This window comes from Nyctereutes procyonoides, unplaced genomic scaffold, assembly GCF_905146905.1.
Source record: "Nyctereutes procyonoides isolate TBG_1078 unplaced genomic scaffold, NYPRO_anot_genome, whole genome shotgun sequence".
NCBI lineage: Eukaryota > Metazoa > Chordata > Mammalia > Carnivora > Canidae > Nyctereutes > Nyctereutes procyonoides.
In genome coordinates, this window is record NW_026575146.1 from 11,472,192 (window position 1) to 11,491,286 (window position 19,095).

Sequence of the window (19,095 nt, forward strand, 5' to 3'; positions counted from 1 at the left end):
CTCTAACGATATGAGTTGTCATACGACACTCTGAAATTCCTCTTTCTGGAGGACTTTTTTCAAATAGAAGTTTTGATCTGCCTGAGGTGGTCTTGGTGTTATCTTCTTGAGAAGAGGAAGAAGGATTACATGACTTTAGTCCTTAAACTCGACGTTGAGTTTGTCCTTTACTGATGTCCATGTGCAATTTCATAAATAAATGTTGATTCAGTAAGAAAATTCCCCCTTAAATTTCTCTGATATTCTTTTCGACAATTTCATTGCAGGGGTGCAATGCTCTCTAGCTAGTTCTGCAGTGGCAGGATGCTCTCTAGGGAGGTATCAGCACTTTCTTTATTCTAGTTTGGCTGGTTGATAACAAGAGAATGAAAATGGGCTGAATCTCCTGCTTCTGAAATATTTACAAGTGGAAGGAGAGGATTGGTAATTTATTATTATTAGCCACTCTACCTTAATATTGAATCAAAATCTTTGAAGGAGCCATGTGGAGAGCTAAGACCTTGTTAATGATCCCAAAATGCATTTCCCACCTCTGGAGTATTGACTCAGTTACCAAATAAATAAATGTGATTTTTCCAAATCACTTACTGCACCCCAGAGTCACCCTTCCTCTCTTTGCAGACCTTTAGTGCTATTCTTGTAGTTTGTTAATAAAGATAATCCTGTTGCGAGTTAACTAATGATCAGTTATATCATCATCTCCCCATAGCGCAGATTACAATACTCCAATCATGCTGCTATTTAGATTGTCACAGAATTTTGTTTTCAAAGAAAAGTTAACTTCCTTAGCTCAAAGTAACAAGACCCTTTTAGAAGGATGAGGTCATTTGCTGGGCAAGATGCAAATACTAACCTATGTGCTTCACTAACCTACCATGACCTCACGTTCAATGCCTAAAAGAGTAATTCAAAGGAAGTTTCCAATATTCACTACAAGTGTAATAGCCTTGACATTGTGGTCACAGTGTAGGAGCTAAATAAATTCAGGAGAGAAATATTTATTTAAACTCTCTGGCAATGATACTCTTATTCTCTTTTGTTATTGAATAATTGAAAAGGTATCAAATAGCAAAGTTTCAATTATTCATTGAGTTATTTCATTTACTATACAAATGTCTGTAGGCAAATAAATGACACTGGAATTAAAAACTGGCAACATCTCCATAGGTTTGCTTATCGGGTCATCACCGCTTGAATCCTCAAATATGAAAGCTTTGTACAAATTGTCCATCAGCGATTGTAGAGGGAGTTTGGTATTTGTATTAGTTTCTGCTTCTACCATGACAAATTACCACAAATTTAGCACTTAAAACAACACCCATTTATTACCCCACAGTTCTGTAGGTCAGAAGTCCCAGTGCAGTTTAGCTTAGCTGGGTCCTCTACTTAGAATATTGTAAAGCAGAAATCAACATGAAGGCAGGGTTGTACTTTTTTCTGGAGGCTCTGGAGATGAATCCATTTCTGAGTTCATTTCACTAATGGCTGAATTCAGTTCCATATGGTTGTGAGACCCAGGTCTCTATTTTCTTGCTGTCAGCAAGATCTTTGCTCGGAGCCAGTCTTTCCTTCTAGAGGCTGCCTGCATTGCTTCTCGAGCATTCCATGTGGTCCCCGTTTCCAGTAACAATGAAGCCGTCCCTTTCATGCTTCAAATCTCTTGGCTTCCCCTTTGCTGCATTTTTCCTGCCTCTAGCTAAAGAAAGTTCTCTGCTTTTAGGGGCTGATGCAATTAGATAGGTCCAACCAAATAATCCTCCCCATTTAAAAGTTTGAGACCTTGACTGTATCTACAAAGTTTCTTTCCCCGTGAACTACAGTTTCTTTACAGGTTCTGGGGATTAAGGCATGAATATTTTATGGGGCTATTATTCTGCCTATCATAATCCTGAATATAAGACAGAGAGTTTCATAATCTAAAACCTTAGTATTTTTTTGTCCCCAAAGAATAAAATGAACAAAATGATACAGGAATATCCTGTTAGGTGCTAATCGTGAGTGTAGACAGTGCAACTTATCTCTCTAATTCCAGAGCATTTACATTTATTTTTTTGGAATATTGTGCTTTGTAGTATGTCCTTGCAGTTTGTGCCTTTCTTATCCTTTCTTCCATTCTAGAATTGCAAGCATGCAGTATATATTCTGATCATGCCAGGACAACCAAAATAAAGATGCACAATAGTTTACATATAGGACTTTTTACCTTTTTGCATATATATGTAAATATATATATTTATTACATATTTATATATAAAATACATAAAATATATTTATTTTAGTTTTTTTTTTACAGACCTATAAAATACATTTGTCCTTACTTTCCCAGATTCTGGCTCTCTGCCAATGTTTTCTGTTTGTAAACCCCATAATCTGTGTAGAGGGTACAGCTGGACCGTGAAAGTAAACTCTATGTTCTGAAATTCTTTCTCTATCACATTCTTTCTGACTTTGTAACTGTGTCTTACATTGATGGTCCCTGGAAACCAATGTTATGAATTTGGTCTCCTCAAAAAGACTAAGCTTCCACATTCCTTCTCTATTTATGTCATTCAATCCTCTACTGACATCTTCAAACCTTTCCTGCTATTACATGGGAAGATATTTATCTGAAGATGTCACCTCAATGTAAATGTTACAGCTGCCAAGAACTATGAAAAGTCTAAGATCTTATCCTATTTGCAAGCTAATAAGTTAGCCTGTTACAGTTTTATGGATGCCTGCGGAAGATATGAGGCTCCTGGGTCAGAGACAAAGGATGTTATTACTCATGGCACAGCAGGAAGCATGAACTTCATGTTTACAATATTTCCTTTGCTCCCTGAGATCCATGGGTGTGATATGGAGGAGTGGGTTTGTCTCATGGCTGAGCAGCCCCAAACTTTTAAAGGTAGCTCAGAAACTCATGATTTAAGGGGGCTCTAAGAGGTTGGCTAACAAACCTGCCCATACTTTGTCTGGAGCCCTGTGCTCCAGAGGGAGACTCTATGGCTTCCAAGGCTGTTTACAAATTTCATTCAAAAGACAATGCTGGAAAAAAAGCATCCAGTGCATCTGGTCATGAGGTATGCAAAAATGTGAGAGACCTGTGGAGAATTGTTTTCTAACAACTGCTTCTTGTTTAAAAAGTGTCCCTTGGGGAGCCTGGGTGGCTCAGTGGTTGAGCGTCTGCCTTTGGCTCAGGTTGTGATCCCGGAGTCCTGGAATTGAGTCCCACATCGGGCTCCCTGCATGGAGCCTGCTTCTCCTTCTGCCTGTTTCTCTGCCTCTCTCTGTGTGTCTCTCATGAATAAATAAAAATAAAAATCTTTAAAAAGTCTCCCTTTGCAGATAAGTGTTCCTAGCTGATATAAACCAGACTAGCTTTGCCTAAGTTTAGAAAATAAGTTAGAGCCATTTATAATGATCTAAATTATATACATACACTTTATAATTATTTACTTATTGAAAATAAATTGCAGAAATATACACATGTATACAAATAAACACTTTCCAAGAGATTGCTTAAAAACAAGCAACAAACTAATTATTTCTGACATTTACTAAGCAGAACAAATGAAACAACATACCTATTAAAAGATTAAGTGAGATGTGGTTTAGAGAGCTGTGCTCACATATTTAAGAAGGGGTTTCTCTGGGAAAATAAATACCACTTTAAGACAGTTTTCCCACAGTTTGTTTTTCAAACAGAGATTCCAGTAGCTCATCCTTAATAAAAATAATTCATGGCCAAGGAATGTAGGGGACATGTACCTTTCTCCAATGAGAATCCCAATGCAGATTAGCCTGTTAGAGGTCCTGAGAAATCCTGATATGAGGAAACTGGTTTTATTTTGTTTAATTCAATATTATTCTGGTGGATTTAATAATGAACTTGTGGTGTGTGTGAATGTGTGTGTGTTATACCTTCAGCAGAGCACACTCAAGATGTTGCCAATTTAAGGTGATCAAGATTCACCAGCTTGCTTTTTTCTCATTCACACAGGCTATTTAAAGTCTTAAAATGTACCTTGAATTTGATTTATTCTGCACATTGCACATTTAAACACAACATTTTTATTGGGCTTGATTATCTGGAAATGTCGTTAGCTTATTCTCAATGTCCTTCTGCTTTCTCTGATCTATTTATAAGGTCAGTCCCTGAAGTTTAATTTTCATATTGATGAGGAAATGTGCTTAATGTTACGGGATTGATTACAATGAATTTGAAAGCCAAGTAGGGAAAATCTATTCCCATCAATGAATTTGTTTTTCAAATTTTGACAAAATCGTCTAGAAGTAAAACCACAAAAGGGTAAACATGATATTATCCCAATGCTCTTTTATTATAATGGTATGTAAGAAGCAATGACTTATTGTTGTAAAAATTAGAATGCTGTAAATGGAACTATAATTCAAATAAAGTACTGAAAGTGGTGAATATTGACTTTTGAGTAGATATATCAAGCTACTTCATAAATCACAAGGAAGATAAGGATCCATGTGTACTCTTTGCTCTAAAGTATTCTTAAAACACGACAGTAGGCGGAGGGGCAAGGATGGGGAGGAGCAGGGTCCCCAAATAACCTGGTCCCACCAACATACCTAGATACACTTCAAAAACGAAAATCAACGATTCGGCTGAGATTAAAGAGGGACCAGCTGGAATGTACAGTGAGAGGAGTTCCGCTTTAATCAAGGTAGGAAGAGGGGAAAAGAAATAACAGAAACAAAAGGCTCGCAGGGGGAGGGCCCGCGAGGAGCCCGGGTGAGGCCTGGGGCGCGTGACCGGACTGGAGAGCCCAGTCGGAGGAGCAGGAGCATGAACACCTTCAGGGGGGCGGATAAGGGGCTGCGGGAGTTGGAGCCGGACAGGAGGGCGGGGATGCCTCGGGTCTGGGGACATAATCGGACTGCAGGAGTGAGAGTGCTCGAGCTTCCTACGGGTGCAGAGAGGAGCTCGTGGCGGGCTCGGGAGGGACTCCAGGGAGGGGGCTGGGGCGGGAGGCATATCCAACGCAGGGGGAGCAGGGGGGACAAGCGGATGGCTCCCGGACAGGAGAAGGCGGAGAGGGCAGGACAGAAGGACGCTCTGCGGCCTGTGAGATCAGGGCCGCCCGGAGCTCCAGGCCAGCGACGGCGGCGAGCGCCCCGAGTTTGGGAGGTGAATCCAGGCTTCCAGAGTTGTAGAACTGCGGATGTTTTCCTTAGACACACGGGGATAAACAAACTCTGAGCTTGCAGCGGAGGGGAGAGAGCTCCAGTGCTAAACGCTGAAACTCAGCGCAAAGGTAGAGAAGCAGGAGGCCAGTTCCAGGGGGAAGTTCAGGGAATAAATCAACAGAAAATACTCCCGTGTTTTTTTTTTCTTTTTCTTTTGATTTTGATTGCTTCCCCACACCTTTTTTTTCACCTTTTTTCTTTTCTTTCCTTTTTCTTCATTTCTTTCCTTTTTTTTCTTTCTTCTTTTTTCTATTTTCTCTTTTCTTTTTCTCTCTCTTTCTCTCATTCTCCAATCAAATGTTTTTGGCATCCGACATGAGAAAATGATAGAAGGAAACCTCTTTAAAAGAAAGCATCAGAAAAGCCTCTTCAGCGCTAAAAATCTGCGATTAAATTCAATGTCGAAGCATTCGAAAGCGCTATTAAAGTCTGGTGGCTTAGTAACACAGATTAAGGATTCGAGACTTCATGACTGCAGAATTTCGAATTCACTCAGGCAGAAATTAAATCACTGTCATGAGATGCAATAAGTAGGCAGCTACGAGAGGGTTACGAGGGTGGGAAGGCAACGAGTGAGTGAATAGCAAGACACGTTAATGGCAAAGAGGGCATGAGGCAAACTGAGATACAATTCTAAAATCAACACCAACTGCAAAGAAGGCCGATATTAGGGCAATAAATGAGCCTTACGTGAAGAAAAAATTACCGATTTAAAGGGTCGGGGCGCGCACGGGAAAGCGGCAGAATACTGTATTTGAAAAATCTGCTGACTACTTTTCCTCAATTCTGGACGGAACCAGGCATTCCGGCTCCCGGCACTAGCGATATCTCAACAAATAATAAAACAGGATCAACTCGACATTAATAGTTGAAAGCTTGAAATTCAAAGATAAAGAGAAGCATTTAAGAGCCCGAGACACGAAGTCTGATTAAATGGGGCGGAATATTAGGGTACAGCAGACCTCTCTCCACAGAGACTGGCGGCAGACAAGGGCTGGCAGGATATATTAGGGTTTCACTGAGAAGAACATGAAAAAGAATACTTTATCAGCAAGGCTCTAGTCCAAATGGAAGGAGAGCTTAAAGGTTAAGACGGAGGAACAGAAAGAATAATGTGACTCCAAAGCTTGAAGAAATTTTAAGGGGGCCTTTCAACTTACCTTTGCAGAAGAAGTTCGTGGACCACTCCACAAAATGGATAATAGCTATCATGATGACTTCACATCATATCTGTCACTAGTAATTGAACGTGAAGGGCATTCCTGACCATCCAACGGCGAGGCGTTTTCTAGATGGATACAAACAGAGGCCATTCTTTGTGGCTACAAGAGACTATTTTAGACAGAGGAATAAACCTGAAATAAAAGGTTGGGAACATTTACATAAATGGTTCGCAACACGACAGCGCGGGTAGCATTTTATCAGATAAACTAAATTCATCCGAAAGCAGTAGTGAGAGACGAGAGGGACATATAACCTACTTAAAGGGTTTTATCCAAAAAGAGGATTAACATCCTCAATATATATGCCCCGACATGTGGGGAGTGCAAATACTTAAACGATTATTAACAAAAGTAAAGAAATACTTAGTAATCATACTTATATTGGTGGACTTCATTTAGCTCTTTCTATGATAGGTCTTCTAAGCAACATTCAAAGCAAAGAGAGCTTTAAATGATACATGGACAGTAGCTTTCAGATATTACCTGCATTTACTCCAAACTCACTGACTAACCTTTTTCAGTGCAAAAGGCATTTTTCCAGAATAGACCACCTACTGGGTCAAAATGGGTCTGAAGATACCTAAGATGGGGAGGTCCTTGATATTCACAGACCATAACGCTTGATATTAGACATCAATCCCAAGAAGAATGTTTGGACGGTCCCTCAAACGTGGAGGTTAAGGACGCATCTGCTAAAAGATTAAAAGGGTACCAGGAAATTAAGGAAGAAATATAAAGAAATCATGGAAATAATGAGAATGTAAGCTACAATGTTCACCTCTTTGGGAGCAGAAAAAGAGTCTGAGTGGGAATACATCGAATACAAGATCATTCAAAATGGACAGACACTCAACATACTAAAGTAACTTACACTAAAGGAGTCGGAAGCAGCAGCAAATGACCGCGCCAGCAAGAGAAGGAGACGTTAATTAAAATCGAGCAGAATAACGAAATTGCGACAGAAGAACTGTGAAACAGATCAATAGAACAGGGAGTTGTTTTTTGAAAGAAATAAATCCGCTCGCTAACACCATTAAGCCAACGTTATTACAAAGCGAGAGAGAAGATCCATTAATAACATCATGAATGAGAAAGAGAGATCATAAAACAAGGCAATACAAACGATTTTCTAAAACATCATATTATGAACAGTCTACGAATAAATTAGGCAATCTAGAAGAAATGGAGCAATTGGAACAGCACACCATCACAGGGAGGAAGAAATCGAAAACTGAACCGGCATACAAGGGCGGCAAATTGAAGCAGACATCAAAACTCAGACAACGAGTCCCAGGGCAGCTGGTTAAGGGGATCTATAAACGTTTAAAGACGGGAAATCAACCTATTCTACAACAGTGTTGGAGATAGAAAGAGATGGAGTATTCAAACTCATTTAGTGGGCCAGCACTCACCTTAATTCCACAACCAGCAAGATCCCCCAAAAAGGAGAATTACATCAATATCCTCGCTGAAATGGATGCAAAATTCTCAACAAGATCGCCATAGGGATCAACAATTAAGAACAATATTTCAACATGACCAAGTCGGATTTATCGGGATGAAGGCTGGTTAAACTCTGTAATCAATCAAGTTGATCATAATCTCAGCAAGCGCAAACCCAGAAACAATGCTCCTCTCATTAGATGCTGAGACAGCATTGTAAATAAGATCATTCTGATTAAAATATTCCGCGTGCTAGGGATAGGAGGGATTTCACGACTTTTAAAAGATCTACGCAAACGCCACAGCTACATATCATTTCATGGGGATGAACTGGGCGCTTTCCTAGATCGGCAAGAAGGGATGTCCCTCTACACTGTATTCAAAAGTATTGGAAGTCTAGCTAGCAATCGCAACCCAAAAAGACATAAAGGGATTCAAATGGCAAAGGAAGAAGTCAAACCCTCTCTCTTCGCCCGATGAATGATATAAATCGAAACCCAAAAGCTCACCACTATTGTAGCACTCATACAGCAATTTGGTAGCGTGGCGGATTCAAAATCTGCAGAATCAATGGATTTCTTCCATAACATTTGAGGCGCAGAAAGAGAAAATTTCAAGGCGTCCTATCCATTTTACACTTGCACCAAAAGATAAGCTACTGGAATAAACTAACACAAGAGGTAACGGATTCTATCCCTTAAAAAAATATAGAAACTTTGAAAGAAAATAGAGGAACGACACAAAGAGATGGATCAAATATTCCATGTATGGGACTTGGAGGAATTAATCTTGTTGAAATGTCAAAGTACCCAGGGCATATACAAGTTCAATGCACTCTCCTATCAACAATACCATGGAAGGACCCCTTTTTCAGAGACTTAGAAAAAATTATTTAAGATTTGTGTTGAATCAGAACAGAGCTAGCAGGGAATTTTCCCAAAGGAAAAATAGTGGGGGCTACCATTGGCCGATTTAGGTTGTACTAAAAGCTGTGGTCATCAGCCGTGTGGTATGGAAAAAAGAACTAGCCAATGGAACGTCATAGGACACGACGTGGCCTGAATTTATGGTAACTCATATTGGTCACAGGAGGAAGACTCTCCACTGGAAGAAAGAAGTCTTTCACTCATGGAGTGGGCAACAATAGGTCCTCTCATGCAGCATGTTGAAACTAGACCTATCTAGCACATACACAAAGATAAACTTCAAATGGATGAAAGATTTAAAAGTGAGAAAGACTCATAAAATCTAGAGGCGAACACAGGCAACACCTTTTTGACTTGGCCCAGTAATCTTGAAGATACATCAGAAGGCAAAAGAAACAAAAGCAAAAATGCCTAGTATTGGGCCTTCCTACGATAAGAAGTATTTGACAGAAAGGATACAGTCAAACATCAAGACAATACAAGATGGGAGAAGATATTTGCTATAAATATAGATAAAAGGCTAGTTTCCAAATTATAAAGCCTTATTAAAACTCAAACACCAAAGAAACAAAAAATCACTCTGAAATGGGCACAAGAATGACGAGACACTCTCAAGAGGAAAGACATAGACATGGCACAGATATGAGAATAATGTCTGAACCTTGCATCAGGGAATAAAAAAAAAACATGAGTACACTAACATTGAGAATGGGGAAAATTACAGGAGGTAACAACAAATGTTGGAGGGATGCGCGAAAAGGGGCTACTTAATTTTGGTGGGAATGTGAACTGGCTGCAGCCACTCTGGAAAACTGTGTGGAGGTTTCTCAAATGGAATTAAAAATAGACCTGCCTAAGCAGCCTGCAAATTGCACTGTTAGGGATTTCCGAAGATTTCAGATGAATGAACCGGGGGCACCTGCACGTGTTTATAGCAGCCTGTACAATAGCAAATGTGGAGGCGCCTCCGGTTGCCATCGAAAAGATGATGGATAAAGCAGATGAGGTATATGTATACAATTGGCATAATATCAGCATTAGAAACCAAAATACCCATTGGCTTCAACGTGGATCGGCATTGGAGCGGTATTATGTGCGTGAGATCAGTCAATCGGGCGGACAAACGAGTCTGTTTCATTATTGGGGGAATATGATTAATTAGTGCAGGGGATAAAACGGGGAAGGGAGGGAGAAATGTGTGGGAGATATCAGCAGGGACACAGAACTACAAGATTTACCTTGGGGGAAATTGATTAGGGGTGGTGGAAGGGAGGAGGGCGGGGGTGGGGAGTGAATTGGTGACGGGCAGGAGGGGGACATTGACGGGATGAGCACTGGGTGATTTTCTGTATGTTGGTACATTGACCACCAATAAAAGTATATATAAAAAAAAAATACACCGACCAGCTCTATAAGGTTCTCTAATTTTGATCTCAATGTTATTTATTCTCATTTGATGATTTTTCCACATAGTTAATTTCAGTTTTAAATAGCTTGATTTTCCCCTGCTCAGCTGAAGATGAAACACACATCAGGACACTGAATGATAGGAAGCAAGAGCAATTTCTTTTAATGCAAGATTTCTAATAAATGATGATGGTTTCTTTTTATATATTTACTTCCCATATTTTTAAAAGATCATCTTTATTGATGCATAATTTTACATTAAAATTAATCGATTTTACTGCATAATTTTGACAGATGTATACTGCTAAGTAAGCATCACCATAAGCAGAATATGAAACATTTTTGTCAGCCCTAAAACCTCCCCTGTGACCCTTTACATTTACTTTTTCTGTTCCTTTGCCTGGCCCCTGGCAACTACTGATCTTTCTGTTACCATAGTTTTGTCCTCATCATTTAGCATGTAGTTCTCTATGTCTTTCACTTGTAAAATTCATTTTTTTAAATAAAGATTTTAATTATCCATTCATGAGAGACAGAGAGAGGCAAAGACACAGACAGAGAGAGAAGCAGGTTCCATACAGGAAGCCTGATGTGGGACTCCAACCTGGGACTCTGGGATCAAGCCCTGAGCCAAAGGCAGGCGCTCAGCCACTGAGCCACCCAAATGTCCCAGTAAAATTCATTTGAGAATCATCTATGCTTCGAGTCTATCAGTCGTGCCTTTCTCTTTATGACTGAATAATATTCACTTATAAGGCTCTGCCATTTGTATATTCATTCACCACTTGAGGCACATTTGGTTTGTTTTCAGTTTGGAGCTATTATGAATAAAACTGCTGTGAACTTTCAGATGTAAGTCTTTGCATGACATATATTTTCATTTCACTTGAGTAAATATGTAGGAGTGGGATTTCCGGATAGTATGGTAAATGCGCTTTTAGCATTATAGGAAGTGGCAAACTTTTTTCAAAGTGGCTATGGAAAATTTTATTTTATTTATATGTTGAAGCAATGTATGAAAGGTCAATTAATGCATATACTTACCAATACTTGGTAGAGTTCCTCTTTTTAATTCTAACCAAATTAGTGTATTTGTCATAGTATTTTTGTTTCCTGAATGACTAATGATTTTGAGTACCTATTTATGTGCTTATGTGCCATTTGTATTTTTTTTCTTTAAATAACTGCCTATGTGTTTTGCCCAGTTGATTTTTAAGTTGTTTTATTTGGTATTAAATCATAAACTCTTTGGATGTTTTAGGTAGAAGATTTTTATATCAGATATATGTTTTGAAAATATTTCCTACAAGTCTGTCTTATCCTTTTACTTTCTTTGACAGTATCTTTTAAAAAGGAATGCTTGTTTTTTAAAAAAATATCATGAAGCCCAATTTACATATTTTTTCTTATGGTTTGTGTTTTTTGTGTCCTAAGAAATCTTTGCCTAGCCTAAGGTCACAAAGATTTCCTTCTGTGCTTTATTGCAGAAGTTCACATAGACTTACGATTTACTTTGAATTCTTTTTCTGTATATGGTGTAAAGTAAAACATTTTTTTTTGGCATATGGATATCCAGTTGTAGCACTATTTGTTGAAAAGTGTGTCATTTCCTTATTGAATTACCTTGGCATTTATGTTGAAAAGCAATTGACTGTATATACAGTCTATTTCTGGACTCTCTATTCTGTCCAACAGCTCTATATGTCTATTTTTACATCCACACCACACTGTCTTGATTACTGTAGATTTATAACCCCTTTTGGAATCAGTAAGTTTCTGTTCACTATTCTTCAAAATTTGTTCAACTATTCTAAAGATTTTGCAATTCTATATACTTTCTAGAATCAGCTTGTCAATTTCTACTTAAAAGCCCTTTTGGGATCTCAATTTTTATTGTGCTGAATCCATGGATCTACCTCGATAATACCAAGTATTTCAAACCACTAACTTGATATACCTCTTCCTTCATCTAAGTTTTAATTTCTCTCAGCAATGTTTTGTATTTTTCAGTGTAGAGGTCTCCACATAAACTATGTTAAATTTATCCTCAAATGTTTCAATTTTAATAGTATTATAGTGGTGTTATCTTTTTTCTTTTGAAAAATCCATTTCCAATTGCCTGCTATTCATACATAGACATACAACTGATGTTTTCTTTTTTTCAATTGATATTTTCATACTGACTTGTTCTCTCATAACCTTGTTTAAAACATTTCTTAGCTTTCTTAAATTCCTTATAATTTCCTACATTGATGATCATGTCAGAAAATAAAAAGTTTTATTTTTCCCTTTCCTATCTCTAGGCATTTTATTTTCTTTTTCTCGCCTTATTGCACCAATTAGGAATCCAGTACAGGGATCCCTGGGTGGCGCAGCGGTTTGGCGCCTGCCTTTGGCCCAGGGCACGATCCTGGAGACCCCGGATCGAGTCCCACGTCGGGCTCCTGGTGCATATGGAGCCTGCTTCTCCCTCTGCCTGTGTCTCTGCCTCTCTCTCTGTGACTATCATAAATTAAAAAAAAAAAAAAGGAATCCAGTACAATGTTGAGTAGAGTGGCAAGGGAAAACATCTTTGTCTTATTCTCAATGTCAGGAGGAATTCATTCAACTTTAAATATTAATTATGATAGTAGTTATAGATTTTTTTGTATATGTCCTTTATCAAGTTGAGGAAGTTTCTTTTGGTAGATCGCTGAGAGTTTTTATTATGAGTAGGTGTTGAAATTGTTCAAATACCTTTTCTACATCTCTTGCAATATCATGCAATTATTCTTTTTTTTTTCTTCTTCATATGGTGAATTACACTGATTTTTGAATGTTGCATTCCTGAGTTAAATCCCACTTGATCATGATGCGTTGTCTTTTTAAATATGGCTGGATTGATATGCTAATATTTTGTCAAACTTCTCCCCTCTATGTTTGTAAAAGATATTTAATTGTAGAATCTTATAACATTTTTGTCTTATTTTGGAATCAGAATAATTCTGGTTTTTCTCTTCTATTTTCTGGATGCAATGGTGTTATTCTTTCCTTACATGTTTGGTTGAGTCTACCAATAAGACCACTGAAGCCTGGAATTTTCTTTGTGGGATGGTTTTTAAACCATAAATTCAGTTTCTTCAGTGGGTATAGTCTTCAAGATTATTTCTTCTTGAGTGGACTTTTTGTTTTGTTTTTTGTTTTTGCCTTTCACAGAGTTTTTCCATTTTATATAAGCTGTCAAATTAAATGGTATAAATATGTTTATAACATTTTCTTACTATTAATATGTATAGAATCAGTAGTGATGTCAATTCTTTTATTCTTGATATTGGTAATTTATATCTTGTATTTTTTCAGATAACCAATTTTTGGTTATACTGATTTTTCTCTATTGTTTATCCCATTTCTGTTTTGTAGTCCCCTTTTTTTGTTATTTCCTTCCTTCTGCTCACTTTGGGATTAATTTCTCAGATAATTATTTTTAGACTGTTTTTCTTTTTTTAAAAAAAATTATTTATTTATTCATGAGAGACACAGGGAGAGGGAGGGGATGTAGGCTCCATGCAGGGAGCCCGATGTGGGATTCCATCTCAGGTCCCCGGGATCACATCCTGAGCCAAAGGCAGATGCTCAATCAAGGGCCATCCAGGCATCCCTAGTCTGTTTTTCTTTCTTAATGTAAGTATGTAAAGCTATAAATTTCCCTCTAAGCACTACTTTTGCTGCATCCCACAAATATTGATATGTTATATATGCATTATCATTTAGTTTAAAATATTTTCTCATTTCCTTTATGATTTGTTTTGGGCCTATGGCTTATTTAGAAGTATGTTATTAAATTTTCTGAATTAAAAAAATTTTTTTTTAGTTTAATCCTGCCATGGTCAAAGAACATACTTTGTATGATTTCAGTCTATTTAAATTTACTGAGATGTGGTATATAGTCTGTTTGGGTGAGTGTTCCATATACAGTTGAAAAGAATATGTATTCTTCTGTTTTGTGGTGGAGTGCCCTATAAATGTCAATTTGGTCAAGTTGATTGATAGTGTTGTTCCTCAGATCTTCAATATTTTAATGATTTTTGTCTCTACTTATTTTTTCAATTGCTGAAAAAATATTATTGACATATGTAACAATAGTTTTGGATTTCTCTATATTTCCCTTCAGTTCCACCAATATTTGCTTCATATATTTTGTAAGTTTCTTATCAAGTACATATGCCTTTAGGATTGTGATGGATTGACTTCTTTATCATGATGAAGTGTCCCTCTTAATCCCTGGTAATATTCCTTGTTCTGGCATCTAGTCTTTCTGGTGTTAATATAGCCACTGTGGCTTTCTTCTGATTATTTTTTTGTGATATGTCTTTTCTCATTCTTTTACCTTTAATTTACCTGAGACTTTATATTTAAAATTGGTTTTCTAGAGACAGCATATGGCTGGGGTTTGCATTTTTTATTAAATGTGACAACTTGTTTCTTAATTAGTCTTTAGACCATTTATATTAAATGTAATTATTGATGTGTTTTGGGTTAAATCTACCATCTTGCTAATTTTTAACCATTTGTCTCATCCTTCCCCCCTCCCCCGCTTTTTCTTGTCTTCTCTTAGACTAATTTTTCATCCTTTCATCCTACTGCTTTCTGGTTCTTTCACAGGCATTCTGGAATTTAACCTTATGCATGTACACATCATTATTCAGGCAACACTATAAGTGGATATATCAGCAGATCTGCGGAGCTGTTTCTGTGAAGCTCCCTCTTGTCTACCATCCTGCCCTACAAATTTTAGACACTTTGGTTTCTCCCAACTACACACCCTATTTGTTCAACTCAGGGAGACCTTCTACCTCTTCTTGGCTTTCTGCCTCACTGCTTTGGGTGCTAGAAACTGCCCTGAGGTGGTAAACTAGGGTAATTGTAGGATTTACCTCAATTTCCCCCTTCTCTCAAGAAACCCTGACACTTATCCCCTGTTTTTCATTGTCCAGAAATATTTGTTTTCTATATTTTGTCTGGCTTTCCAGTTGTGGATAGCAAAGGGCAATTCCCATAGCAGTTAATCTTTAATGAATGAAAGATTTGGTGATGATTTCTTTATTCTGTAGATACAGTTGTCCATATAAATTTTTAATACCAATTTTGTATGTGAATGAATGATGTCCACCTTAGAAATTAGTCCCCACAGTGGAAGAATGTCCCTCCCTTCCCTTCCCAAACTTCACTCTCCAAACCTTAATTATTTCTCATGAAAGGATTTTCAGACTATGAAGTTGAATCTATATTTTTCTTAGCTGGAACTGTATAAGGAACTAGAAAAAGGTTTTCTGAGATCTCATTAATGTATTCTTCATTTTAGTATCTTAAAGGGATTTGAATTCTATGTTCCTGCCAACTTTAAAGAAGACTTTAAAACCATTTTTTCCATTTACAAAATGTAGTTAAAAAACCAAAAGTGTTCATTTCGTCCTTTACTGGGATTGGAAAATTCATAAAATAGAGTGGAGTATAAAATGGGGAAAATTGTTGAATTATTAAGGTCATCATTTGATATAAACAGTTTACTCTTACCCTTGGTCTTTAAAATGATGAATCTGTGACATAATTTATGAAGAAAGGGAAAGGGCAATCCAAATAGGGTAGGGACACTGCTAGAGAAATCTAGAACAGTCAAGATGGTTTGCTGTCATCTGCAGTACAGGACAAAAACCATGGATGAAACAGCTGGCCATGGGACACCTTGTGCCTCTGGAGTCAAAAGCCAACACCACCAAGGCCACAGGGAGGAGTGGAGAGGTTGTCAGTCTTCTCACATTGCTGCAACTCAACTCTTGGCAGACTGGCTTTGTGCAGCTTTCTAGATAATCTCTTCTCTGAGGTCAGAAGAAGGAAGGCACAAGAGAATTGAATTCTCTTTCCTTTTCACTTAGTGGGGCCATTCTCACTGATGGGAAAAAAGTAGTTTCCTACAGGGCCATACACTCAACAGGTTGGAGATAGCATTTTCTCTGGAAAAATAACCAACTGGTATAATCGAATTCCTTCCTTGAAGAGCATAAGTAGCTTTTTCAAAGTTGCTTTCACAATGACTTGTACTTTATAAATCAAAATTTGTAGTTTTGCTTGAGGAAACAAGCTGCTTAAGCAGGCCCATTTTAGAAAACCTTTTCTGAGACTCTCTCTTTTCACTCAATCATTTCAAGTATGAAACCTAGTGATTTGGGCATCAAGAGTATTTATTCAATTTCTTTTCATACTGTACTGTAAGAAATGAGAGTAATTGTGTTCATTTTTCTGTTTATATGAGGTGATAAACTATTCTCATTTCAACATCTCACAGAGATGTACTTAGATTGCCCTTAGGCATTGTGGTGTAGAGCTATACTAGCTTTCCTGCTAAAACTTTCCATTTAGGCTTTCTGTCACTGGATAACTCGAAGAGTCTTCTTAGTTGCTACCAAGGAGTTAGTTACTTCTAACCAAACGAGAAAAAATTAGAAAAAAATATAGGAGACTATCATCGGAAATAGAAAGTGAACATTTGTCAAATGCCTGGTCATTCAGTTTAACCAGCTAAACATATCTTGTATGAACGTTTATGTGACATGCACTATTGCTTGAGGTTGGCAACACAAAGATGAACAATAGAAAACTCCTATTCTTGTGGAGCTTATTCTCCATTCACATGGTAGTCAGATAATATCAGTACAGTGGGTTGTGTGTTGAGTTAGAAGTCAAGGGAACCGGTAGAGCATGGAGGAAAGGCATACTCTCACAGAGCAAGGAGGTGTCCCAGACAGCTACACAATATCCATAAAAATAATTCTCGTATCCTTTGATATCACTGCTACCAAGTAAAAGCTGTAAAATTCAGAAGTAGAATGTATCACTTATTTCTGCAAGACTCCAGTGTAAGAATTGTGGTGTTTAAAGAAGGCATGCAGTGATGGATTTGCTGTAGCACTATTACCACAGAGTAAAAGGTAAACAAACATCAGTTTCACAGGAGAATCTCTGAAGGATATTGGACTAGATATTTGTAAACCAAGACTTTATATTTTTGTTTCTATTTAATAAATTTACACTCCCTTCTCCCATATCTCTCTCCCACCTGCTACCTCTGGCAACCACCAGTCTGTTCTCTGTATCTATGAGCTTGGTTTTTCTTAAATACCGCATATAAAAGATCATATGGTATTTTATTTCTCTGTCTGACTTATTTTACTTAGGATCATACCCATGAGGTCCATCATTATTGTTGCAAATGGCAAAATGTCACTCTTTTTTATTCCTGAATAATATTCCATTGTGCATATATATATTTTTTTAATAATGAAGTTAACTTTATTCACTTTAAGAACAAATATTTTTTAATAAAAGTACATACAGAAGAAAATGATAGCTAAGAGCTATTTCCTTTTAAATTTAAGACAAAATGGATTCTCAACAGCCTTTTAAAATAATCTATCCTGAAAAATTAAATTCTGTAACTTAAATAATTTACCATCATTACTGAAATTAAAATACATTAAGCGGATTCTTTACTCCTCCAGTGACTGCTTTAGAACCATGAAAGGCATCATAGAGGAGGAACAGAGATGGGCTCCATAGTCCAAAAGAAATAATTTGTTGAGTTTATCAATCTAATACTTCTTTCTAAAATTAACTATATTCCTTTGAAGTAACTGAGTTGAATTAAAAAAAAAAGTTGCAAATAGGAGGTAACCTCCCATACAGAACATTTTGGTAGACTTACAGGAGATTTATGAATATCTATCTCCACAACTAAGTAGGCAATAAATCAGAAAGATATTTGATATAAACATTAAAAAAAAACCCTGAAAGGTCAGAAGGCACATTCTAAAGAATATAATCAAGTAAATAAAAGAGAATGAAAGTTTACCAATAAAGTAAAATTCTCAAGAAACCACTGAGACTTAGAAAACTACTTTAAAAATTAAACATTTAAATTTTATGCAAAAACAAAAATACTTCTTATAAGGGCTTTTTATCACTTAGCTGTAAAAAAAGTTTTAAAAATTCACTAACAGAAATAAGAGGATATATATATATATATATATAAATATATATATACCACAACTTCTTTATCCATTCATTCATCAGTGGCTACTTAGATTTTTTTCCACTTTTTGGCTCTTGTAAATAATGCTGCAATAAACATGGAGGTGAATGCATGTTTTCAAGTTAGTGTTTTTTTTTTTTTAGATAAATACTCAAAAGTGGAATTGTTGAATCATATGGTAGTTATATTTTTAATTTTTTGAGGAACGTCTATAGTGTCTCTACCAATTTACATTCCCATCAACAGTGTACAAGGGTTCCCTTTTATCCACATCCTTACCAACACTGGTTATTTCTTATCTTTTTTATCATAGCCAATCTAAACAGGTGTGAGGTGGTATCCCATTGTGGTTTTGATTTGCATTTCTCTGATGATTAATGATGAGAATTTTTTCATGTAGCTGCTGGCCATCTAAATGTCTTCTTTGCAAAAATGTCTATTCAGATCTCTGCTTTTTTTGAATTGGATTGTTTGGGTGTTCATTGTTTTGCTATTAAGTTTTATGAGTTCTTTATATATTTTGGACATTTACCCCTTATCAAATATATGACTTGCAAATATTTTCTTCCACTCAGTAGGTTACTTTTTCATTTTGTTGATGATTTTCTTTGCTGCACAGAGCTTTTTAGTTTGATGTAGTCATCCCATTTGTTGATTTTTTGTTGTTGTTGTCTTGTTTTGGTGTCAGATTTTTTTAAAAAGTCATTGTGAAGGCTGATATCAAGGTTACTGACTATGTTTTCTTCTAGTTTTATGACTTCAAGTACTTTTAAGTCTTTAATACATTTTGAGCTAATTTTTGTGTGTGGTGTAAGATGATGCCTCCAGGTTG